This window comes from Electrona antarctica, assembly GCF_951216825.1.
Source record: "Electrona antarctica genome assembly, chromosome: 23".
Taxonomy (NCBI): domain Eukaryota; kingdom Metazoa; phylum Chordata; class Actinopteri; order Myctophiformes; family Myctophidae; genus Electrona; species Electrona antarctica.
Window position 1 is genome coordinate 14,963,397 of NC_136804.1, and position 24,279 is coordinate 14,987,675.

General features: G+C 42.4%; 1 long non-coding RNA gene across 1 annotated transcript; it reads left to right on the plus strand.

Annotated features, from left to right (window-relative positions):
• Positions 1-11,376: 11,376 nt before the first annotated feature.
• On the plus strand, positions 11,377-12,163 carry LOC306916490. The gene is made up of 3 exons (XR_013788985.1): positions 11,377-11,508; positions 11,585-11,675; positions 11,794-12,163. It is a non-coding gene; the product is annotated as an uncharacterized lncRNA (long non-coding RNA).
• The last annotated feature ends 12,116 nt before the right edge of the window (positions 12,164-24,279 follow it).

Genomic DNA, 24,279 nt, shown 5'->3' on the forward strand with positions numbered 1-24,279 from the left:
CAGGTCTCAGAGTTGAGCACGGCATACTGATGAGGTGGAATAATAATTATCGTCTCTGTCGGGTGGAAACCTCATACGTCCAAAGCTGTTACTTTTCAGGGTTCAAATTCAAAAGCTGCAAATGTAGCAGATCTACAAGCTTGAGCTTGCAGATCTTCTGCTTTTGATGCTTTTGTCTGACGCTGTAGGCCTAGTATGATCAAGTAGGGCATTGATTTCATGTGTATGTGTATGGTTTTCTACACTATTTAATCTGTTTTGCTGCTAAACCCGCTATTTGTTTTATGTGTTTAATTCGCCGTTTTGTAATCATTTAAAAGAAATAGCGGATTTGTCGCGGACCTTGTGACGAGGCGGACGCGTTATGATGACGTAAGTGGAAATAAACCAACCGCCGGCTTGCAAGGGCTTCTGGGAAACGGAGTCCAATGCAAAGTGAACGAGGGTGTAGGGACAATCTTAGCTTGCTTTACTCTTTGAGTAATCAAGGAAGTGGCTTTTTTGTCGGCTCAATAACAAATCATTGTAGTGTTTTCAAGTGGACTTTCATGGATCAAAGCCGCAAATACTTCGGCGTATGCTCCAAGTATTTAAACAATCCTGGCAGCCTCGGTATATTGGATATATTAATTTAAAGCCCAGAAAGTGTTAATGTATGTCTTTGTATGTAACTGTGCCACACGCAAAATATCTTCACCTCCTGTGCTGTGTTCTCAAACTTTTTCATGTCAAGGAGCCCCACAATTATATATATTTGGCCACCGACCTCCATCTGAAAATCGTCGTTCCATGGACCTCCCAGAAGCAACAATATGAGTTTAAAACGTTGTGGAAGAATATATAGTCAAAGATTTGCACACGTTTTCACGATAAAAATAAATAAATAGCTAAAGTTTTAAATAATGCAGGTTAAAGTGGTTAAAAGCTAAGGTGACACAGATGCGTTCCAGGACTTAATGCACTGGCCAACTTCATTGTATAGCAGTATGGCAGTGATGACGATCATTGCTACAGTACATCATCGTCATGGATCTTTAACCTTTTAACAAAAACACTTTAACTTTCACAAAAACTCACTTAAAGTCACTTACTCACTTTAAGCTTTCTTACATTTCTTGGTGCTAGGCTTATCCAGAGCAACTTCGTAGGTGACACACACACACACACACACACACACACACACACACACACAGTTGAAGCGTGAGGGTTTAAAAGCACAGCATAGAACACCAACCATCTCCAGAGACAGAGAGACGGACGGACTCACCAGAGACCAAGACGACGAATGACGTTTAAATAAACCTTTTCTTGTAAATAAAGGATGGTTCGCTGTTTGTTTATCAGAAATCTCTCTGGTGAGTTATTTATTTGTGCACATAATTCATAACATGGTGTTGCTTTGGAGTAACCTGGTGAGGTGTGAATTAGTGTGTGTGTGTTTGCGCACACAGTCGGGATGAGCCTTTTCACACCTGCTGCCTCCTCTTCGGGTCTTGGCACTGACAGATTGTCTCACTGATACCCTGTGCGTGCGTGCGTGCGTGCGTGCGTGCGTGCGCGCGTGCGTGCGCGCGTGCGTGCGCGTGCAGACCAGGTGTGAGACAGGTAGCCTATTTCCTGGAGCAGAGGAGAGGAGTGATGGACTTCTTAATGGCTTCTCCCAGGGGGCTAGATAACCCCACACACACACACACACACACACACACACACAATCTCGGCTTCTGTGGACCGATGCAATGGGTGTGTTTTTTCAAGTGCATCTCCTCTGTTTACTGTATTGTTCGTTTGTATTTTTTTGAGTGGTGCAACCAATCCATTACACAGCTATGTGTGTCCCTGGGTCTGTCCCTGGGTCTGTCTGTCCAAGCACAACAATAGCTTGGTTGGTAACCCCCCGGGGACCCCCACGCGGAGTTGGACCACTCACTCGCAGCTATGGGGGGCTACACTTCTTGATTAGTCAGGGGACCCTTCTTCTTTGGTTTTTCACACATTTTTCTGGCGCTGGCGGCTGGCACCATGATTTCCCCTAGAGGGCTGGGATGGATTGTGGGTAAAGTGACCCTCACTCATGATTAAGTAGAAAATAGGGCATTAACTTATGAGAGACGCAAGGTTTCTAGCCTGACAGCGACGATATACGCACACACAGACCAACATGGGAATTTCAGAAGACGGCTCTCTGCTGCCACTGTTTTTGTAAAACTTGACTTGATCAGTCTGTGCTGCGTTCGCGCTCCCTAGGTGACAGGAAAACACATTTCACCATATCTCACTGTGTGTGCGCGTGTGTGCGTGTGTGTGCGTGCGTGCGTGCGTGCGTGCGTGCGCGCCCCACACTTACACGCTGACACTTAATGCGCCATATACTTTGTCGCACGGCAGTGTTGCAAAAATAGACCCATAACCTCACGATGCAATGCGGCTGCAACGCGTTGTGAACTTGTAGGTCTGCTGTCTTTTTTTTTGCCGGCCGGGGAATAAATCACAGTCTTGACACCTCCTCCGCTACCCTTGTCTGTCCGCGTCATCGTTCTGCGTCAACATGTCTAGCAGCTTCTCGTCTTCGCACACTCACTGGCCAACTCTCTTGTTGTTTACATTTGTCTCCTGTGTGTGTACATTTACTTAGTGGCATTGTGAGCTTGTAGATATGCTTTTATCAAAATATTTTTATACATTTGAAAACTTGAAATGAGACATTCTGCATATAAGAGTACTTTCTACTTTTGGTATACTATACTCTTATGTACATTTTGATACCAATAACTGTGTACATTTACTCAAGTAAAATTAGAATTCTGGACTTTTACCTTTAACGGAGTAATTCTACAACACCACTGTCAATCTCACCCTGACGCGTTTCACAACACGTGTGTGAGCATGTGTGTCTGCACCAAGGCGCATGTGGGAGGGTCTCCAGTGGATGGAGATTATCTCTCACTCGCTTTTCTATATACTCTCTCTCTCATTGTGATGGTCATTAAGCTCGTGTTAACGAGGCCTCCGCGGCCAATGAGCGGCCCGCTGTGGCTTTGAGGTACTGAACCGTAGGAAGGTAAAGCATGGAGGTGTCAAGGTCACTCAGAGAGAGAGAGAGAGAGAGAGAGAGAGAGAGAGAGAATACATTGTTCTATTTTGATTGTCTTGTTCCACTTCTGCTTTGGCAATGTAAACGTACGTTTTCTCATGCCAATAAAGCTCAATTGAATTGAATTGTATTGAGAGAGAGGGAGGGAGAGAGAGAGAGAGAGAGAGAGAGAGAGAGAGAGCGCACGCAGATGGGAAGAGAATGAGCTAAGATTTAGAATTGGCTGCGTAGGAGTGAGAGATCGACAGAGAAGAACACAATGCAAGACTTGAGGAGTGAACCCAGTCACGTCTCACAGGCATAGATGGGATATTACATACCCCCCCCCCACACACACACACACACACACACACGGGGTGAGAGTCTTATTATTAATAATATTATGGTTGATGTTCACCAAATATGTCACCAAAATATAGAGGAGAGTAATTGTCGCTTCATGCATAATCATAGATACTTCAATTGGGAACAAATATTTTGCTGATGTCAACATTACATCATTTTCTCTCCCCCCCCCTCGAATAGCTTGAAGAAACAGCATTGCAAATCATGTGGATGTTGCCATTGTTTTACCGCAATTGTCCTCGCCATAAACATTCTGACAAGTGATGCATTGTGGGTTGGGAGCGAGACGTGTTGACATGGCACCTGCTGTACAGGCTGTATGCAGGTCGATGTGGCGGTCTAGCTCGCTGCAGTGATGATTTGATCATTGTTTTCTGCTGTCAACGCTGTACAACTCCATAGCATACTGGAATGCACTTCTGACACCGCACGCACGCACGCACGCACGCACGCACGCACGCACGCACGCACGCATGCATGCACACACCACACCACACAGCCACTGAAGTGTGCCACTCTACCTGTTTTTAGGATTTTGTTGTTTCTGAAGTAGGAAATTGCAGCTGTTCTCATTTCAACGAGCATTATGTGGTTCCTCGCTTGTTTCAAAATAAAGGCCCCCCCTTCCGTTCCCCCCCAAAACCGGGAGACATATCATGCTGGTCACGCTAAAGTCTCTCTAGAAGCGTTTATATTCCAAACGAGAGGCATGCTGAAGTCAGAAATGAAGACGGAACAGAACATTGTCCTTTTCGTCAAAACCATGGAAAGCTCCCTAGATTAGGAGATACGAGCCATTCTTCCTGAGCCGTAAACAAGGAAGTGAACTCGAAACAGCAAGGAGTAAACACAAATGGTGTTAAAGTCTTCTACCTCCACATTGTTGTTGTTCTTTGACAGGCTGGTCACATACTATACTGTCGCATGGGTCCTTGGCACGATGAAAACGACAGATTTTCAGAAGGCCTTTGTGTGTGTGTGTGTGTGTGTGTGTGTGTGTGTGTGTGTGTGTGTGTGTGTGTGTGTGTGTGTGTGTGTGTGTGTGTGTGTGTGTGTGTGTGTGTGTGTGTGTGTGTGTGTGTGTGTGTGTGTGTGTGTGTGTGTGTGTGTGTGTGTGTGTGTGTGTGCAAAAACACAGCATGCTGACATGTTTCTTGGCGCTTCGCTCATTAAAACCAGGATTAATTGTCTTTTGGCTATAGAGAAGAACACTTGTTTTGTCCCCACCTCATCAGGAACAAATGAGAACAGAGAGGAAAACCATTTTAAAATCTCCTTATGTGTCTATGACATAGACACATTTTTAAATGGTACATGCTCTACCTCTATGTACCGTCCGTTATGTCTGTTTGGGGGTATGAACAGCTGCAATAGCGCTAGGTGACCTAAAGTGGCACTGTTGAGCAGCCTACAGGCCCATTCACACTGAGCACTATAACGGTGAATGTGTAACTAACAACAAAGCGGTGACCGTACAGTAACTATCACGATAAAAGTATAGCCGCATCGTTCAGTTCACACAGGTGTGATGTTTTTATTACAAGTGTAAAGGAATTGATGCAATAGTTGACTGGATTGAACTGATGCATTTATTTTGGTTACTGTTGATATTCCTGAGTTAGCTGCTTAGTGTGAGCTTGTAGATCAGATATGTTCGCCACCGCCATTGTATATGGCAAAGCCTAACACCGTGTTGTTAATCAGACCAATCAATTTAGTGATGATACAAAATCTGTATCTATCTAAAATGTTAAGATTGTTAAATGTTAAGATTACTCGATGAATCAAAAAAGTATTCAACAGAGAAATGAAGAAAATAATCAATAGTTGCTGCCATGCTAATCACACAGACACTTGAGAACCAGCGCTCACTGCATGGCCACATGCTCCGACTCTGTACAGTTGGGTGCCACCGATATTGTCCCTTATCATTTGACCCATTTAGGCCTGACCTCAAAATTTTTAAAAATCCTTCTAAATCCTCCAGTTTTCTGAAATAAATATTTTCATGATTTTTCAAAAATAGCAGATCTACAAGCTCATAGCGCGCCACTCGGTGGCGCGCTATGAGCTTGTAGATCTGCTATTTTTCAATAGCTAAATTATAACAATGTTTAAAACACCAAAAGGGTTTCCCGCCCAAAATGGGTTAACTGTCCTTTTGCGCAGATCACGCAAACCTCAGCAAAAAGAAAAGGACAATATCGATGGCCTCCAACTGTACTATTAACGGTTAAGACGATAGTCCTAACCATTTTGGGATTAGGACGTTGGGTGTGACAGGCTGAAGGACAGTCGAAGGAAGGAGAAACTGAGTGGATTTGGACTTCATGACACCTACGTTTATTTCCTCTTGAGTTCCTGATCACCTCCCTGAGGGGAGGAGAGAGGCTGGCGGAAATGGAGCAAAGGAGAATACAGGAGACCGAGAGAGAGATAGAGAGAGATAGAGAGAGAGAGAGTGTGAGTGGATTGTCTGAGCATCAATATTTCAGTGGACGGAACCTTGGATAAATAATTCACCCCTAGTGTCAGTCAGTGGTTCCCTCTGAGCAAGACTCTGAGTACACACCTGTCTGTCTGTCTGTCTGTCTGTCTGTCTGTCTGTCTGTCTGTCTGTCTGTCTGTCTGTCTGTCTGTCTGTCTGTCTCTTTCTCTCTCTTTCTCTCTCTCTGTCTCTCTCTCTGTCTCTCTCTCTGTCTCTCTCTCTCTCTCTCTCTCTCTCTCTGTCTCTCTCTCCCTATCTGTCCCCCCCCCCCCCCCCTCTCTCTCTCTCTCTCTCTCTCTCTCTCTCTCTCTCTCTCTCTCTGTCCTCCTGGCTGCAGAGACTTTACGAGGCTTTATAAAGCCAGAGAACTGCACCTCTCTCCAGAGACTCTTGTGTCGGAGCTATTTATGTGCCACGCACGAAGATGAATTGTCCCCCCTGCCACCCCCACCACCCTCTCTAAAAGACATGCAAACTGGGCGCTCCCACTTTGGCCTACGCACACACGCACGCACGCACGCACGCACGCACGCACGCACGCACGCACGCACGCACGCACGCACGCACGCACGCACGCACGCACGCACGCACGCACGCACGCACGCACGCACGCACGCACGCACGCACGCACGCACGCACGCGCGCGCGCACACACACACGTGCACACACACAAAGGGAGCTTATTTAGGTAAGCGAAGCAGACTGTTTCTCCAGATTCAGCCTGAATTAGCAGACCTATTTTGTTGTGCGGGAAGTGCATGAGGCTAATGGCACGCACACATCAGCTAAATGCTTACTGTACATTGTAATCAGGGCAGATTTAGGGTACTGTCTTGTGCTGCTGTGTGGGTTGAAGTAGACGTATGCACCTGCACATTGCTGATATCATGGCTTTCCCAGATGCGATGTGCGTGTGTGCGTGCGTGCGTGCGTGCGTGCGCGCGCCTGTGTGTGTGTGTGTGTGTGTGTGTGTGTGTGTGTGTGTGTGTCCGAGAGAGACCCCTAACCAGAGGGCTTATCTGAAGCTGGAGGACGGTGTAGCTTTTCAGCCGTGAGTGTGTGCATGTGAAGATAACAGTGTAGTGTGTGCATGTGCATGTGAAGATAACGGTGTAATGTGTGAGTGTGCGCATGTGAAGATAACAGTGTAATGGACAATCATTTCTATTATCAAGGACCATCCATCCAGAAATCAGCAATTAGCACTACCATGACTCGCGCACATCAAACGGTCAGACACACACACGCACGCACGCACGCACGCACGCACGCACGCACGCATGCACACGCGCCACACATGAACACATCCAAACCAGGTGATGGGCAGAAGTGAACAACAGTAGAAAAGATTAGATGCCGCACAGGGCTGGCACATTCTAGGCCAGGCCAGCAATGTGTGTCGCTCAGCAAGGCTCTAATTGCTTCCCGAGTGCCGTAGATTGGCTGCTCACTGCTCCTATAGTGATAATAGCATGGGTAAATGCAGAGGACATTCGGCCAAAGTGTCTGATCTACAAGCTCACAATGTAACTCCACACGTCGTGTTGTGAGCTTTAAGATCAGTTATTTTCGGCCAAGACATTTGAAGTAAGAGGAAATAGATTATGGGGCGCCTGGTATTGACCCCTGGGGGACCCCGGTCAACAGTGGTTAAATCTTTCTTTTGGTGCAAACAGACTGTGTGCAAGGGGATTGTCTCAGCTCTTGGCTATTGCCTGTTCCTATTGTAAAGTTATTAGTGGCCTACTTTATATTAGATGGACTAATGTCTAATGTTTGGTGCAGAGAGCATGGTTTGCATTGGAAAATATTCAAATGTGTTTTGTTTTTTTCCCTCAGTACTAAGAGTAAGCTGTCAAGCAGATAAGCTGTGCTAGGAGTTTGGGAGAAAAAAAATGTAATGTTTTGAGACCTCAGGAAAAGATGTTCTCCCACACGTTACAGGAAAATGTCCCCTAGGGGACTGTCCTCCATGTGTCACAGACATACGCACGCATGCACGCACGCACATGCACACGCACATGTCACGCACACACACACAGTATACTGTACGTACATTATGACTTTGTATATCTGCACATCACTAGCTCTCTCATAAATCAGCAGTCCCCGAGTAATAGTGTTCCTAACAGCACATGCACCATCTGCTCTGATATCTATTTTTCTCTCACACACACACACACACACGCACGCGCGCGCGCACAGTCGCACACACGCACGCACGCATGCTTTCTTTTTACTCTTACGGAGAAAGATGTACGCATTGTTTTTATATAGCTGTTGATAAGCAGATACTCTATGTACTGTGTGTGCCTGCGTGTGTGTGTGTGCGTGTGTGTGTGTGTGTGTGTGTGCGTGCATTCATCCACATGTAATATTCATGTAGCGCTTAAACCTTTGTGTAAAAACAAAATGTGGGAATGCAGCTCTAACACTTGAAAATAAGCATGCCTATTCTAGGGGGAAACAGTACCCAAAATAGCTGTGATCTTCAAGATCACAAGGCATCACAATATGATGTGTTGTGGTTTAGTGGAGCTGCTATAAGATTTTTTTTTATTAATACTTATTCAAATCTGATCTAATCTGCTTAATTAAACCCCTAGGCATCATGTTTTATGATGGGGGGGGGGGGGGGGGTCAATGTGTAAATCCATCTCTTGTAGAACAGTAGCTTGAATGGAGCTTAATATGCTACTATAAAATACGGAATGAGAAGGAAGCCTGGCGAGGGAGTGAAACGCATATGTTGCACAGAGAAAGAGAAAAGAGGTCTTTCAGGTTTGAATTATTGATAAGCCTTTACAGTCACGTGTGTGTGTGTGTGTGTGTGTGTGTGTGTGTGTGTGTGTGTGTGTGTGTGTGTGTGTGTGTGTGTGTGTGTGTGTGTGTGTGTGTGTGTGTGTGTGTGTGTGTGTGTGTGTGTGTGTGTGTGTGTGTGTGTGTGTGTGTGTGTGCGTGTGCGTGCGTGTTTTCTGCTAACATTTTCGCTAGAATACGGATGCTGGAAAATGGCCGATTACTACTTCCGGTTCACGGGGTCTTCTTCGCGGCCTTTTTCGTGCATTCTGTTGGCACTGGCGCCACAGTCAGTCAATGGTGGCATGGTATCGGTTAAGACCTGAGGCCGTTTCTACAAATGCCTCCTAAATCAGTGATTCTCAAACTGTTTCTTGTCAAGGACCTCCAAATTCATATATATTTGGCCACGGACCCCCACATACTTTTTTTTTTGTCAGGGGCCCCCAGAAGAGAAGATTTGTGTTAAAATAAAATGCAAAATCATTAAAAGTTTTTTCAGGACTACGAGCAGAAAAGCATGTACACACGGCGAGTATGTCCACCCACAACCCCTTATGCAAAATAAGCTCCATTTAGTAGTGCTGAAGGGTTTGCATGATTAATGAGCTGTGTGTGTGTGTGTGTGTGTGTGTGTGTGTGTGTGTGTGTGTGTGTGTGTGTGTGTGTGTGTGTGTGTGTGTGTGTGTGTGTGTGTGTGTGTGTGTGTGTGTGTGTGTGTGTGTGTGTGTGTGTGTGTGTGTGTGTGTGTGTGTGTGTGTGTGTGTGTGTGTGCGCGCGGTTTTTCTTTTAGGTTTTATGACCTCAATTACACCCCAAAAAACGGAACTTTGAACATTCAGTGGATTTTCTGTGTGTGGTATGAAGTTTTCTCTGGGATTTGGAAGCCTTTTGAGCTGCAATGAAAACAGGCAAAACAGTGAAAACAGTGACATCTGCTGGCAAATCCCATTGACATATATGGGATTTGCAGGCTGTGACAGCACCACAGAAAATCTATTGAATGTTCAAAGTTCAGTTTTTTTGGGTGCAATTGAGACAAAACAAAACAAAAATTAAGAAAAATTCAAAAAACGTTAAAAAAAAAGTCACAATCCCTTTAAGGCAGCGCAGGCACAAGCCAATGCGACTTGTAGTATTATGGTGGTCCGTGCAATATACCAGAGGGCCAGTTCTAATACTGATTAAATATCATCCCGCGGGCCAAAGATAATTCATTCACGGGCCTGATTTGGCCCCCGGGCCTTGAGTTTGACATATATGTACTATAGTATGCTCTTTTCTCGTGATTTTCATCTTTTTCCCAAATCCTCCACAATCATGAAAAACGGAATAGGGCCTACTATAGCACAGTGGTTCCCAAACCTTTTCATGTCAAGGACCTCCAAATTGACACTAGTGTTATATGCCAGGCCTGCATGGCCCTTTAAGGGGGTGGGTCTTGGGAGTCAACGTGATGACGTGTGCTGAACGTAAATGTGCTGGTGCGGATGTTATACAAGGAGAAGAAATGTACACAGTTGTAACGAGAGGATAATAAATAAATACAGTAAGAAAGAGAGAAATACAGCAAAGCAGATTGTATGAAGTGTTGTACCACCTGACCTTCAATGATATAATAAAACGACCGTTCTCTACCAAGAAGTTGTTGGACTGTTAAGTTACCATAACGAGCCCCTTTCCATGCAGAGCTGTCAACCACGGGTTGAAGCTGCGGAGGGAAAACGGTAACACTAGGGACCAAATATTCCAGGGACCTGGTTTTGGGAGGTTGTATGAGACAGAATGAGAAGGACTTGGTCAGATGACGTTTGTCAATAAAGTTGTATGTTATCCTGACGTGGTTGTCTCTATACATTATCACAAGAATAGAGTAACTACACATGGTGACAGAAGTGATATACTCACGGAAGATAAGAGTCTAAAGCCAGTGATGACCAGTTCAACCACTCGGGAAAAGTTTGGTATTACACACACGATACAATGTAGTGTACAGGATATATACATATAGCAAGAGACTGGAGGCGATTCGGTTCCATTGCACATTTGCACAAAGTTGCAGCCTCCAGGTTGCATAAAGTGTTAGCGCTCGTGTAGTACAGACCTGGACGGCTCTGCTGATCTGGAGTCAGATACAATTTTGGCATTTATCAGACGCTCTTAATCCAGAGCGATTTACATTAGGTAAGAACGAAAAGCATGGCAATACATCACATACATAAAGCGTAATATTCAAGAAACATGTGTAAGCTAGGGACGTGACAGTGGAATCTCTATATAATTAAACTATACATATAAAACTATACATATATACTATAGCCTACTATACTTATATAGCCTACTATAAAGTGCTATGACTACATACAATGCAATTCTAGTGCTGTCTATGTAACATGCTATAAGTCTGTATAAAATGCTATCTAAGTTTACATAAAGTGCTATCTAAGGGGCTAGGGGAGGGGCTACGGGCCATGATGAAGTCTGAACAGGTGGGTTTTCAAACTACGGCGGAAGATTGGGAGTGAGTCTGTAGTTCTGACTGTAATTATGGGAGGTTCATTCCATAGTTTAGATTGGGAGTGAGTCTGTAGTTCTGACTGTAATGGGAAGTTCATTCCGAATGTAGCCCCTAGAGGGAGGCAGAGGGAAATGAGTGACGTCATAAGTGACAGGGGTATTTAAAGCCTTTCTGAACAGGCAGGTAGCAGGTCTGAAATCCATGGGGCCTCACAACACTGCCAAGAGTGTTGTTGAGAGGGGGATGTGTGAGCCGATCTGTCAAGGGGTAAGCCTGTTTTCTTGTATATGCACTTTTATTATATTTTTGTATGTTCTAAAATGGGACTGTTTTATATTGCCAGGTCTGTACTATTGCTGTAATGGTGGATGTTTTCCTGTCAATTGTTTGGGGTGTGGCCTCCCCAAACGTGTAGGCATTGAAACTGGAGAAGTGTGAGTACTATATTATCGTTTCTGCACAGCTGAACAAAGAGGGGTTAATATATTTCTGGTATTGTGTGTTCTGTAACTTTTGGGTCTAACTTGCATGGATTATGTGATTGCATAACAGCTACAGGTGGAGACAGTGGCCTGGTTGTTTTCCTGTGTGACACCATTGAGCGAGAGTTCATGTGTTTATCTTGAGAGCTATATTTGGTATGGGGATCCTTTTATTGATTTGCATATTATTGACAGTTTGTAGATTATAGGCTATTGGGTTTATAGACATTACATTGTGTGTGTGTATATTGTGCTTACATTATGTTGTGAACTGTAGTGTTGAAATGTGTTAGACAGGGTTGGCATATAGGTCCATGCTGTTCTGATAACATCTGTGCATACTGAACTTTGGTTGTCATTGCTTATAGGTCCATGTTGAACAGGCGGCCCCTATAAAGGACCACTGTTCCTTTCTCTTTTGATTTGTTAGTTAGTTTTGTTTTAATAACCATTCTCCCCATTCCCAGTGTCATCTCAAACACTTTTAACAATTTTGCTATGCAAATAAAGTCATTTTGTAACTTGTTTTTATAAATAAAATAAATGTTAATTTTGTACCATTTAAATGTAGGGTCCTGTCTCAAATATTTATTAGCGGGGGTCACACATAGTTTAGATTGGGAGTGAGTCTGTAGTTCTGACTGTAATGGGAAGTTCATTCCATAGTTTAGATTGGGAGTGAGTCTGTAGTTCTGACTGAAATTATGGGAAGTTCATTCCATAGTTTAGATTGGGAGTGAGTCTGTAGTTCTGACTGTAATGGGAAGTTCATTCCATAGTTTAGATTGGGAGTGAGTCTGTAGTTCTGACTGTAATGGGAAGTTCATTCCATAGTTTTGGAGCCAGAAGGGAGAAGAGTTTGGGACGTGTGGAGCGTTGTCCCAGCGTCGGCTGATCTGAGAGCGCAGGAGGGTTTACCGTACAACCCCAGTAGGCCAAGAAAGAAGCTTCACATCTGGATTTGTACGAACGCACGCACCACGCACGCACGCACGCGCAGATAAAAGTGGTGTGTGTGTTTGTGTAGACAGTAGTCTACTCCTGTTAACCTACCAGGTTTATTTAATGTATGTCTTTAGTAGGCTAGCCGCTGCTTTATAAATGTTTAAAACAAGTTAGTAAAGTTGTAGAAGACATCCGTTATTGCGCACCCATGCATGCACAGTCGCACGCACGCACGCACGCACACACGTCCAGTCCCCGACGATACACACTGCAACCACGTTACCATCACTTTACGTCCTAACTGTCACTCAAAGTATATATATTTTGAACACATATATATTTCACTGTGTAGTTTATGAATTGAACACATTGATAAGGTCCCTGCTAATGATAAGTGTGAAGGCAAAACCGCAGCAAATTAAATATGCAAGAATCCCAACTTCACATCGAGTCTACCGAGGTGGGAATATGACCTTAGACTCTAGTATTAGGTAAGGAATATGACCTTAGACTCTAGTATTAGGTAAGGCATATGACCTTAGACTCTAGTATCAGCGGATTCCGGGTGCAGCCTAGTATTAGGTAAGGCATATGACCGGGACAACGCTCCACACGTCCCAAACTCTTCTCCCTTCTGGCTCCAAAACTATGGAATGCACTCCCCATCACAATCAGAACTGCAGCCTCACTCCCAATCTTCCGCCGTAGTCTGAAAACCCACCTCTTCAGACTCCACCATGGCCCGTAGCACTAGCCCCTTAGATAGCACTTTATGTAGACTTAGATAGTATTTTAAATATAGCACTTTATGTAAACTTAGATAGTATTTTAAACAGATTTATAGCATGTTACGTAGACAGCACTAGAATTGCATTTTATGTAGTCATAGCAATTTAGTACACATGTAGTATAATATAGTATAGTATGTATAGTTTACATAGATACTCCACTGTTATAACTGAGTATACACTGTTATAACTACTTTTTATATATGTGATGTAGGCCATGCTTTTTGTTATTGCTGATGTAAATCGCTCTGGATTAAGAGCGTCTGCTAAATGCCTAAATTGTAAATTGACCTTAGACTCTAGTATTAGGTAAGGAATATGACCTTAGACTCTAATATTAGGTAAGGAATATAATAATAATAATAACTTTATTTATATAGCACCTTTCCAAAAACAAGTTTACAAAGTGCTTTACAGATAATAATAGCAGTAAAATACAATAAGAATAAAGCAAAATAAACACGATTAAAACATTTCATAAAAAGGCTGTGCAATAAAGTTGAGTTTTTAACCGCGATTTAAAAGAGGATACTGAGTTTGCCAGCCTGAGATCCTCAGGCAGTGAGTTCCACAGCCGAGGGGCCCGTACAGCAAAGGCCCGGTCGCCTTTTGTGATAAGGCGAGATTTTGGAACCTTTAATAGGGTTAAGCTGGATGATCTCAGGCAGCGGCCAGGCTTGTAGGGAGTTAAAAGATTACGAATGTAAGCGGGTGCCAGACCATTTAGAGCTTTAAAAACAAGTAATAAAATCTTAAAATCTATTCTAAAACTTACAGGTAACCAATGAAGTGCCGCAAGGACAGGTGTAATGTGCTCACTTCTCTTTGTGCGCGTCAGTAGTCTAGCAGCTGCATTTTGTATCAGTTGTAGTCTGTGAATGTTCTGTTTACTGATACCTGAATAAAGTGCATTGCAGTAATCTAATCTGGAAGAGATAAAAGCATGAATGACATTTTATAGGTCAGAAAAAATAAGAAATGGCCTGACCTTAGCTAATTGTCTCAACTGGACAAAACAAGACTGGACTACCTTAGTCACCTGGAAATCAAAGGACAGCTCAGGGTCAAACATTACACCTAGGTTTCGGACCTTCGTTTTTTGATTACTGGAGAGGGAACCAAGACTGGAGGTAAGATTATTAGCAATTTGTGTGTTTGGGCAGTGAGGGGTAAATATAATTAATTCCGATTTGGACTCATTTAGTTGCAGGAAGTTTCTGGACATCCAATTTTTTAGGTCACTTAGGCAGGCCTCGATACAGGTGATGTCAGAGTGACCAGGCTTTATGGGGACGTATAATTGCGTGTCATCCGCATAACAATGGAAATTTATATTGTGGTTTCGCATGATTTGACCCAGAGGTAGCATATATATAATAAATAAGATGGGACCTAGTATTGAGCCTTGTGACCTTAGACTCTCGTCGATTGAAAATGTCAGAATGGATACATTCTATGGCAGGATGATGGAAAGGTCTAAAGTTTGTGTCAATGTATTGATTTGAACAATATTGTTGATCATATGAGAATGTTTTAAAACAAATTAAATAAATGAAAAAGAACAAATCCAGATGTGAAGCTTCTTTCTTGGCCTATACTGGGGTTGTACGGTTTCTCACTGATCGTCCCAGTGGTGGTTGTGACATTTATTTGTGCAAAACAGATACAATTTTATGGCATTTTTGACATGAAAAAGGTTGAGCACCACTGACATAAAAATATAGGTTTTTCAGAAAATTGTCATGATTTAGAAGACATTTGTAGAATTGTCCTCAGGTCTAAATGGGTTAAACTACTACTAAATAAAGTATCAAATACATTTAAAAAGACAGTTCCCGCTTGCAGCTATACTTAAAGTACAGTCATGACTTAAACTGTAGGAGTATGTTGGTTTGTTTACTGTTTTACTGTTGAGTGAGACCCACAGTTTGGAAAACACTGCATTAGATCAAAGTGTCTCCCAAATAGAAGGGAGGGAAACAGATTGTTTTAAATGCTGGCTATTCCAATAAAGTAGAAAACAGGAGGGGGTTTAGTTAGTTAGACAAACAAGAAAAGGATGAGCTGTTATGTTATAATTTGCTACTCTTTTTTTTGTGTGTGTAAAGGGTGTACACCAAAATGTCATTAAGACATGCGAATCCCTTGACTCCTTCAAAACCGAAACTGGCCCCTGTGAAATCGGAATCCCCCACCCACCCCTTTTCCCCCTCACTGTATATGTTTCTTTTCCCTTTTTACCTCCTTTATGATGAATTCCTGTTCTGTTCTTTGGCTTTATAGAAGTGTCTATTTGTACGTCTCTAAATGTTTTGATGAATTGAACAAGGTGGATTCTCTTGTAAACAAGTGTAATGCTTTATGGTGTCGTCCACTCACAGTTAACAGTTTTTGTATTGAGTTGTGCTTGAAATATACTGTAATTCTGCAAACTGTTTCAATCAATCAATCAATCAATGTAATTACAGAGCTGTCTGGGTGCTGTAAATATTGATATGATAATTAACATTTTCACACAAATGATGTTGTATTAGCCTACTTTATGATAGACAATATATTAAAAGTGGGTTTCAGGTGTGGTAATCTGAACACAGCGTCTGTACACTCTAGTGAAATAGTGCATTTCATATTGAATGTGAACATACAACCAGGACTAAGGTGAGGCAGTCAGCAGGTCACAGCGCTGTAGGGCTTCCAACCAGGACTAAGGTGAGGCAGTCAGCAGGTCACAGCGCTGTAGGGCTTCCAACCAGGACTAAGGTGAGGCAGTCAGCAGGTCACAGCGCTGTAGGGCTTCCAACCAGGACTAAGGTGAGGCAGTCAGCAGGTCACAGCGCTGTAGGGCTTCCAACCAGGACTAAGGTGAGGCAGTCAGCAGGTCACAGCGCCGTAGGGCTTCCAACCAGGACTAAGGTGAGACAGTCAGCAGGTCACAGCGCTGTAGGGCTTCCAACCAGGACTAAGGTGAGGCAGTCAGCAGGTCACAGCGCTGTAGGGCTTCCAACCAGGACTAAGGTGAGGCAGTCAGCGGGTCACAGTCAGGTCACAGTCAGGGGTTGAAGCCCTACAGGGCTTCAACAGGACTAAGGTGAGGCAGTCAGCAGGTCACAGCGCTGTAGGGCTTCAAACCAGGACTAAGGTGAGGCAGTCAGCAGGTCACAGCGCTGTAGGGCTTCCAACCCTATATCCAGAAGCTTGGATAGTACTTATTACTACCAGTGCTTTTTTGCTTTGCAACACCATGCCTTTACTTGCATGTGAAATATTTTGTTTTGGCAGTACTACATTTTTGTCTAATAAAATAGGCTATTCATTTAATCAATCAAACTGCATTAACTATAACAGAGATACTACTAACCAAGCTATCCATGTCAACATGCTCTATAGGAGTCTAACAGGTATGTAAAGTAATGTTTAATGTAGCAGAAGAGGCAATTCATTAAACAGAGTTTTGCACAATTTTAACGTCCCATATCGATTGAATTGAAATATGAATCTACTGTGCTGACTACACCTCCATGATATATTAGGAGTACAATAACATTCCATTGTGAATAAAAACGTATTATTAACCACAGTGTGGTTGCAGTGTAATGCTAAAGGTTTAATCACAGGGCTGTCTGCTTCATGTAATATAATTAAAAGTGTATTGTGAATCAATGGATTGAGTGCTATCCTTACTTTCATGCAAAGCAACAACTTCAGTGTTTATTACGGACTGACATAACAATATAGCCTGGCGCAGCCACACTAAACCCGCCCCTATTGCATATGCATATGCCCCGAGGCGGATTTGGTATATTAGTATCGCAACGCGAGGCTAATAACAATAGGCATAGGCATATGCCCCGAGGCGGATTTGGTATATTAGTATCGCAACGCGAGGCTATAGCCTACAATAGCACAGTGAGTCTTAGCTCTGGTCCATAGCTCTAATGTCTAAATGCAACGCATTAGCTAATGAGCTATGGACCAGAGCTAAGTGGGTCTCAGACTGGGGGGTCCGGGGACCCCCTGCAGTACCTACCTGTCGGTTGCTGGGGTCCGGGGACCCCCTACAGTACCTACCTGTCGGTTGCTAGGGTCCGGGGACCCCCTATACCTACCTGTCGGTGGCTGGGGTCCGGGGACCCCCTGCAGTACCTTCCTGTCGGTTGCTGGGGGTCCCAGAGATAGAAATGCCACTAAATGGGGGTCCGTATGTCAAACTAGCCCTAAACATAACCTGACAAAAACAAGTAGTCTGTGTTGTTTGAAAATTACCAACGGGGCTTGAACTGGCAAAGTTATGATGTTGGGACTCAAGACGGAAGACTAGCCCACTAGACCACTGAAGACGTTAGCAGGTTAGAGATCCCTGTCTCTATTGTCTATTTAAGGCGTGACGTCAGCCACTTCCGGGTTCTGCTCAAGGAAACTTTCACGTCATATATTGTCTTTGTCGTTGACACTTTACAGTTACATTAATAATTCTAGACCCATTGAGGACCCATTAAGACCTCAATGGCTTCCTTTCTGAAAAAAAAAAAGATTCACGCGTTCATATGTAGCTATTTAGTATTTACAATGAGAAGCGGATGGGACCCGGATGTAACGTAGGAGGACTATTATGACTACATGAAACTCGCGGGAAAAAACTCGCGGGCGTGGCCTCACACCGGAAGAAAGTGACGCCCAGTGTTTGTTTGGAAGTGCCACATCACACACATAGAGTATATAAAAGGGTCACACACCGTGTCCGTCGTCGTCTGGAGGCAGCAGGTAAATAATGAAATGTTATTTAGTACTTGTTTTTGTTCAAACATGTTATCACTTGTGAAGTGATTATGATGTTTATATAGATGATGTTACTACTATTTTGTAATCCAGTAGCCGAGTGGGTACTGTCGGAAATTTGTAAGCATCAGGGCCCGGGTTCAAGTCCCTGTCAAGGACTGAGATTGTTTTTCTTTCTTACCAAACAAACAAACACAATTGTTTTTGCATCTAGTCGAGGTCCATTATTCATTCAGTATTTGAGCCACGGACCACCATTTTACATTTATAGACTCACAATGGTGGTCAGTGGCTCAAATGGGTCTGAGAGGCTAAATGGCCTCAAATGGTGGTCCGTGGCTCAAATGCTGAATACATAATCGACTAGAGGTGAAAAGAGTATTGTTTGTTTGTTTGATTGGTAAAAGGACAAACATTCTTTAAAATTGGCGGGAATCGATCCCAGGCACTCATGTTAATAAAGCACAGTCACTAACCATTCCACTATAGTAATATATAAATATCATCAGCATTGTACAAACAAAGGATCAAAAGTAGCAATCTTCTACATTCTCTGTAGTTTTTTGGAAATTAAGCAGCTGCTTAACAACAATTAAACTATTGAGAGTGTAAAGATCTACTATTGGGGTCCATTTGGTTAGTAATCATTGCTATAGTGTGTGTTCAGTAACAGTGTTAAATAGCTCTATAGTGTGACAGTAATCATTGCTATAGTGTTTGTTCAGTAACAGGTCTCCCGGTCTCTCCAGCTTTTTGTTGAACAGAAAAAGCATTTTCTGAAACTGGAATAGCAATTTTATCCAATCAGGAACGCAGTCAGGATACAGATTAAACAAGTGGAATTGTAATGTAACAGACACAATTAGAACTGGAACATTAGGCTCATAAATAGCTACTTTCTCCTGATTGGCTGAAAATGTGTCACCTACCTGAAATGTCTTTTTTTTTTAAACCCTTTTCTATTTATTAAAGAGCTGGAGAGACAGGAATATACCAGTTACTGAACACACACTATAGCGATGATTACTGCACAATATAGAGCTATTTAACACTGTTACTGAACACACTCTATAGCAATAATTACTGTCACAATATAGAGCTATTTAACACTGTTACTAGAACTGCACTCTGTCGAGTGCCTACTTGCTTGTGGCACACAAGTAGCTAGTGCGCAAGCAGAGCACGCACTAGTGTTGAAAAATGATGATGGTAATTACTTATAAGCTTGTTTGACGTCACACTGGAACACGTCATCGTTACGTCACCGTCAACTATACCCTGGCACTGGTCCATATATTTAACACGTCATTATGCTCATGTGTCCATATATGTGTACATGTATATATGTATGTATATTTACTTTTCTGAGTGGTTGGTGGTATAATGTAATCGGCTGGGTCAATTGACACTGAAGCGTATCATCATCGTCAACCAATTATACCCTGGCATTGGTACATAATCTAAATCACGATTCACGGAAAACATACCTGCTTGGGTGCGTTGTGGCCTACAAACTGTAGTGGCCGCTTCACTTGTTTCACAAGCAGAAAATAAAAGTGCACGTGCTCATGTACAGTACTCACAAGTCCAGGGATATGTTAGAGGGGGAATGGTGAGGGTTAGCTGCGTGATGGTGGGAATGCAGCACAGGGAACAGCAGCGATGAAACACTCCAGGAGAACAAACTCCAGAAGAAACACTCAGGAAGAAGAAACAGTAGAGACAGCCACTCTTCAGCAGGGCAGTGTGTTCCAATGGAACTGTGATGCTCACAATTGCCAGTGTCCTGAAGCAAATAAATCAACTAAGCAACAAGTCCATATACTACATCATGAAGAGATAGTTGTAGCTTGTACTTAAACCAATCACTTAGAATGCCAACCATAAAATATACCATATTAAACCATTTTATTGATCTGCAAGAGGTAAATATGCCTGTGTAATGTTTCTGTGCTGTAACTAAATGTTACTGAGTGTAACAGTTAATGTGTATGTATATTGTGACTAGCAATTAGCATTTTCACAACATCACATGGCTTTGTATTATGTTGTAAATGCATAGCTTGGCATTCTAAGTGATTGGTTTAAGTACAAGCTACAACTATCTCTTCATGATGTAGTATATGGACTTGTTGCTTAGCTGATTTATTTGCTTCAGGACACTGGCAATTGTGAGCATCACAGTTCCATTGGAACACACTGCCCTGCTGAAGAGTGGCTGTCTCTACTGTTTCTTCTTCCTGAGTGTTTCTTCTGGAGTTTGTTCTCCTGGAGTGTTTCATCGCTGCTGTTCCCTGTGCTGCATTCCCACCATCACGCAGCTAACCCTCACCATTCCCCCTCTAACATATCCCTGGACTTGTGAGTACTCTACATGAGCACGTGCACTTTTATTTTCTGCTTGTGAAACAAGTGAAGCGGCCACTACAGTTTGTAGGCCACAACGCACCCAAGCCACGACTCAGGCCTGCAACGAGCGTTCAGTTAGGGTCACTAAAGAACTTTAAGTTGCAAAGTCAGGTGTGTGTGTGAGTGTGCGAGTGGGGCCCATAACTGTATGTGATCTGTTGTTTACCATTCTGCAATTATTCACATTCTGAATCTTTTTATTTTATATTTCATACTGAGAAACATTCATTGTTTTTGGTGTTAAATACCCCTGTCTATGCTAGGTATCGGTGGCATATACTATATTCCCTTTTATAGAGTTGTTTTGCAGAGCTGGGACACTGCCATCAATACAGGGTAGGGAGGATGGGTTTTAAGAGGATTTTTGATAATGTTCAAAATGCTAGGCCTGCTGTTAGCCTACTTTATACTCTTATCTCCCAGAGCCTTCCTGGGTTATCACATTGTAGTGTATCAGAGGGAGCCTTGAGTATGTATGTTTCTATCAGAGAGAGCCTATATGTATGTATTGTTTTGTATATTTTTGTCGATGTTGCTGGGATGAATTGGTATTGAGGGCTGAACCATAAAATGTTTTATTTGTGATTTATTGTAGTCCGGACTAACTATCCGTTCACTGTTTTTCCCTCCCGTGACATATTTTATCTATATTTGAGCTTGGGTTTTAATAGGGCTGAGGACATGGGTGTATACTGGGCCATTAATATTATTATTGCTTGTTTTTGATTTTATTTGCTGTCGTTACTTATTTACTTTGTGCTTTTGCTGTGCCATATTTATTTTGTAGATCTATTTTCAAAAGATTTCCATGCATTTGAAAAGTTGAAATGGGGCATTTTGCATAATGAGTACTTTTACCCTTGATTTGTACTTTATTAATTTTCTTTTGTATATGAAACATTGACAGACATAGACAAAACACAACCAAAGAAATGCATAACAAAACAAACACATAACATAACAAAACAAAACAATATAACAGATGTCAATACTTTTGTACTTTTACTCGAGTAAAGTTGCAATGCAAAAATGGAAAACATAGTTCTCAAGATAATTAAAATCTGAATATATATATATATATATATATATATATATATATATATATATATATATATATATTAACGAAGATGTCACTGGTGGACGGGTTTCTGAACTGCCCACAGCCCTCCAATGAGACACAGACTGAGTAGGAACAAATTGTGCTATTTTATCTTGATCATTAGTGAGGACCAATTATATGAAGATAGGTTGAAAAGTGGTGAAGTGGTCCTTTAAGTAGAAAAAAACTAATTGACATGATTGACATGAACACACTGGGCTCACTGCTAAAATCTAAAATATCTAAAAACCACACATTACACACAAAGACCACCAGGAAAGTGTTCTAAATCTTCTAAATGTCATTAAACATATATTCTTTTGCAAAAAGGGTGAAGTTTCCCTTTAACCAGTAAGGCGCCCTGAGGGCTTCTGAGGTTGCGTGCACGCATCCGCCTGGGTGACAGCAGACTGCTGGGCGAGCGCTGGCGCTTTGGCATGGGGCGTCAGATCAACATATGGAATGAATTCTGTACTGGCCATATATGGAGTGTGTCTTGAGCGTACAGGGTTTGATGAGGTCAGATCAACATATGGAATGTCGGAAAAGGTCAGCTCCATATATGGAGATCTAAGGGTGGCAGCGGGGGCAGTGTCTTGAGTGTACAGGGGCTGACGGCACGACAGACAGGTTTTACAGGTTTTCATAGTCATCTGCGAACCAGGGTCGCAATATTTTTACTTTATGTGAATTTGGATGGCATATATATTTATTTATTTATTGGCATATACTTAATTTGATTTGTTTATTTGCTGTGTGCAATTAGTTAGCCTTCACCGTTCATCACCAATTTGCCACTTGTGGGCTTATAGTCCCATTTTTGAGTGGTGCAAACCACTCCAACAACCAGCTTTGTCTGTATCTGTGTATGTGTGTACCTGTACGTGGCCAGATGAGCACGGTTGCTTTGGTTAGTGTGTGACGTCACTGCACGACTCAGTTCACATGGGTGTGATTTTTTATGATCATAATAACCCCTCCTTCCCTTCGTATTTTAACACAACTTCCTTTTTAAGATTCAATAAACTTGATGTTGAATAAACCTTTTTGGTACATCAGCCTCTGGTTCTGTTCATTCTGAACACTTAACCAATTTGGGTTACCTTACCTTTGTTCACTTACCTTGTCCAATATAAATACAATATATGGTTAATGTGTTTGTAGGATCCCTCACTCCTATCTGTGAGGGTGGTGTAGTCATTATCTCCCATAATATATTATCCCTGCTACATAAACATTAGGCTATGTTTTCGAACATTGAGATTCTGTCACGGTCCGCTCCTCGCACTGTAGACTTTGACTGTCCTTATTTTGCTTTTGGACTTAAGATAAGATTTGTCATTTCAGTACGCTCTGTTTTGGTCTTTGGTCATGTGTTCCTGACTGTTCTGTTTGTTTGTTTTGGTTACACTGTTTGTTACCTTGGTTTTGTTCGTCTTATTTTGTAGTATTGTTTTTAGTGTTTCCTGTCTTCCTAGTTAGCCTACTGTTTTCCTGCCTTGTCTAACCTTGTAATTGGTCAGTGTTTCCACCTGTGTCCTGTTAGTCCCCCAGCCTATCCCAGTGTTGATTGTCAGTTGAGTTCACCTGTGCCCTGTTATCCTGGGTCTATTTAAGTCCTGTGTTTGCATTGTTCTTGTTGGTTCGTTAGTTCCCTGTTGGGTGAGTTCCTGTTATGCATTCTGAGTTTTATCTGCCTTTTGCCCAGTTGTGGAAGATCCTGAGTTTGATTAATGAATCCTTCTAAGTTTAATTGTTCTGCCTCAGTGGTGTCTCCTGCATTTGAGTCCTCATCCCTACTCACCGTAACAGGTTCCTTACATACATAATTACTTAATACATCTGCATAATTGCAATCTTTTACTTTGTCTATTGTAGTACACCTAGCCCTCATCGACAGTAACTCTTCCATGTGTCATTTATTTTAGAAAACATGCCAACATTTCACCTCATCAATTCTAACTTGGCTTGTAGATCGGCTCGCTTCTTTACTTTTACTCAGGTAGCCTACATTTTGAACAGTGAACCAGGCACTTTTCACAGGGAGTCCTTATACTTTTGTACTTTTAGTACATTTTACTGCAAATAAATTTAGTGCTCTTACTTGAGTACTACATTTTGAATTATCGACCAGGGCAGGGTACTTACTACTTTTACTCAAGTAGCCTACATTTTGAACAGTGAACCAGGCACTTTTCACAGGGAGTCCTTCTACTTTTGTACTTTTAGTACATTTTACTGCAAATATATTTAGTGCTCTTACTTGAGTACTACATTTTGAATTATCGACCAGGGCAGGGTACTTACTACTTTTACTCAAGTACATTTTATTGCAAATATATTTAGTGCTCTTACTTGAGTACTACATTTTGAATTATCGACCAGGGCAGGGTACTTACTACTTTTACTCAAGTACATTTGATTTACTGACACTATATAGCGCTTGATACTTTTACTCGAGTAAAACATGAGATTACTATATTCCTGCCGCTTGCGCAAGCACTCAGTGTTCTTGTCCAAGGTCGTCTAGCCACTTATT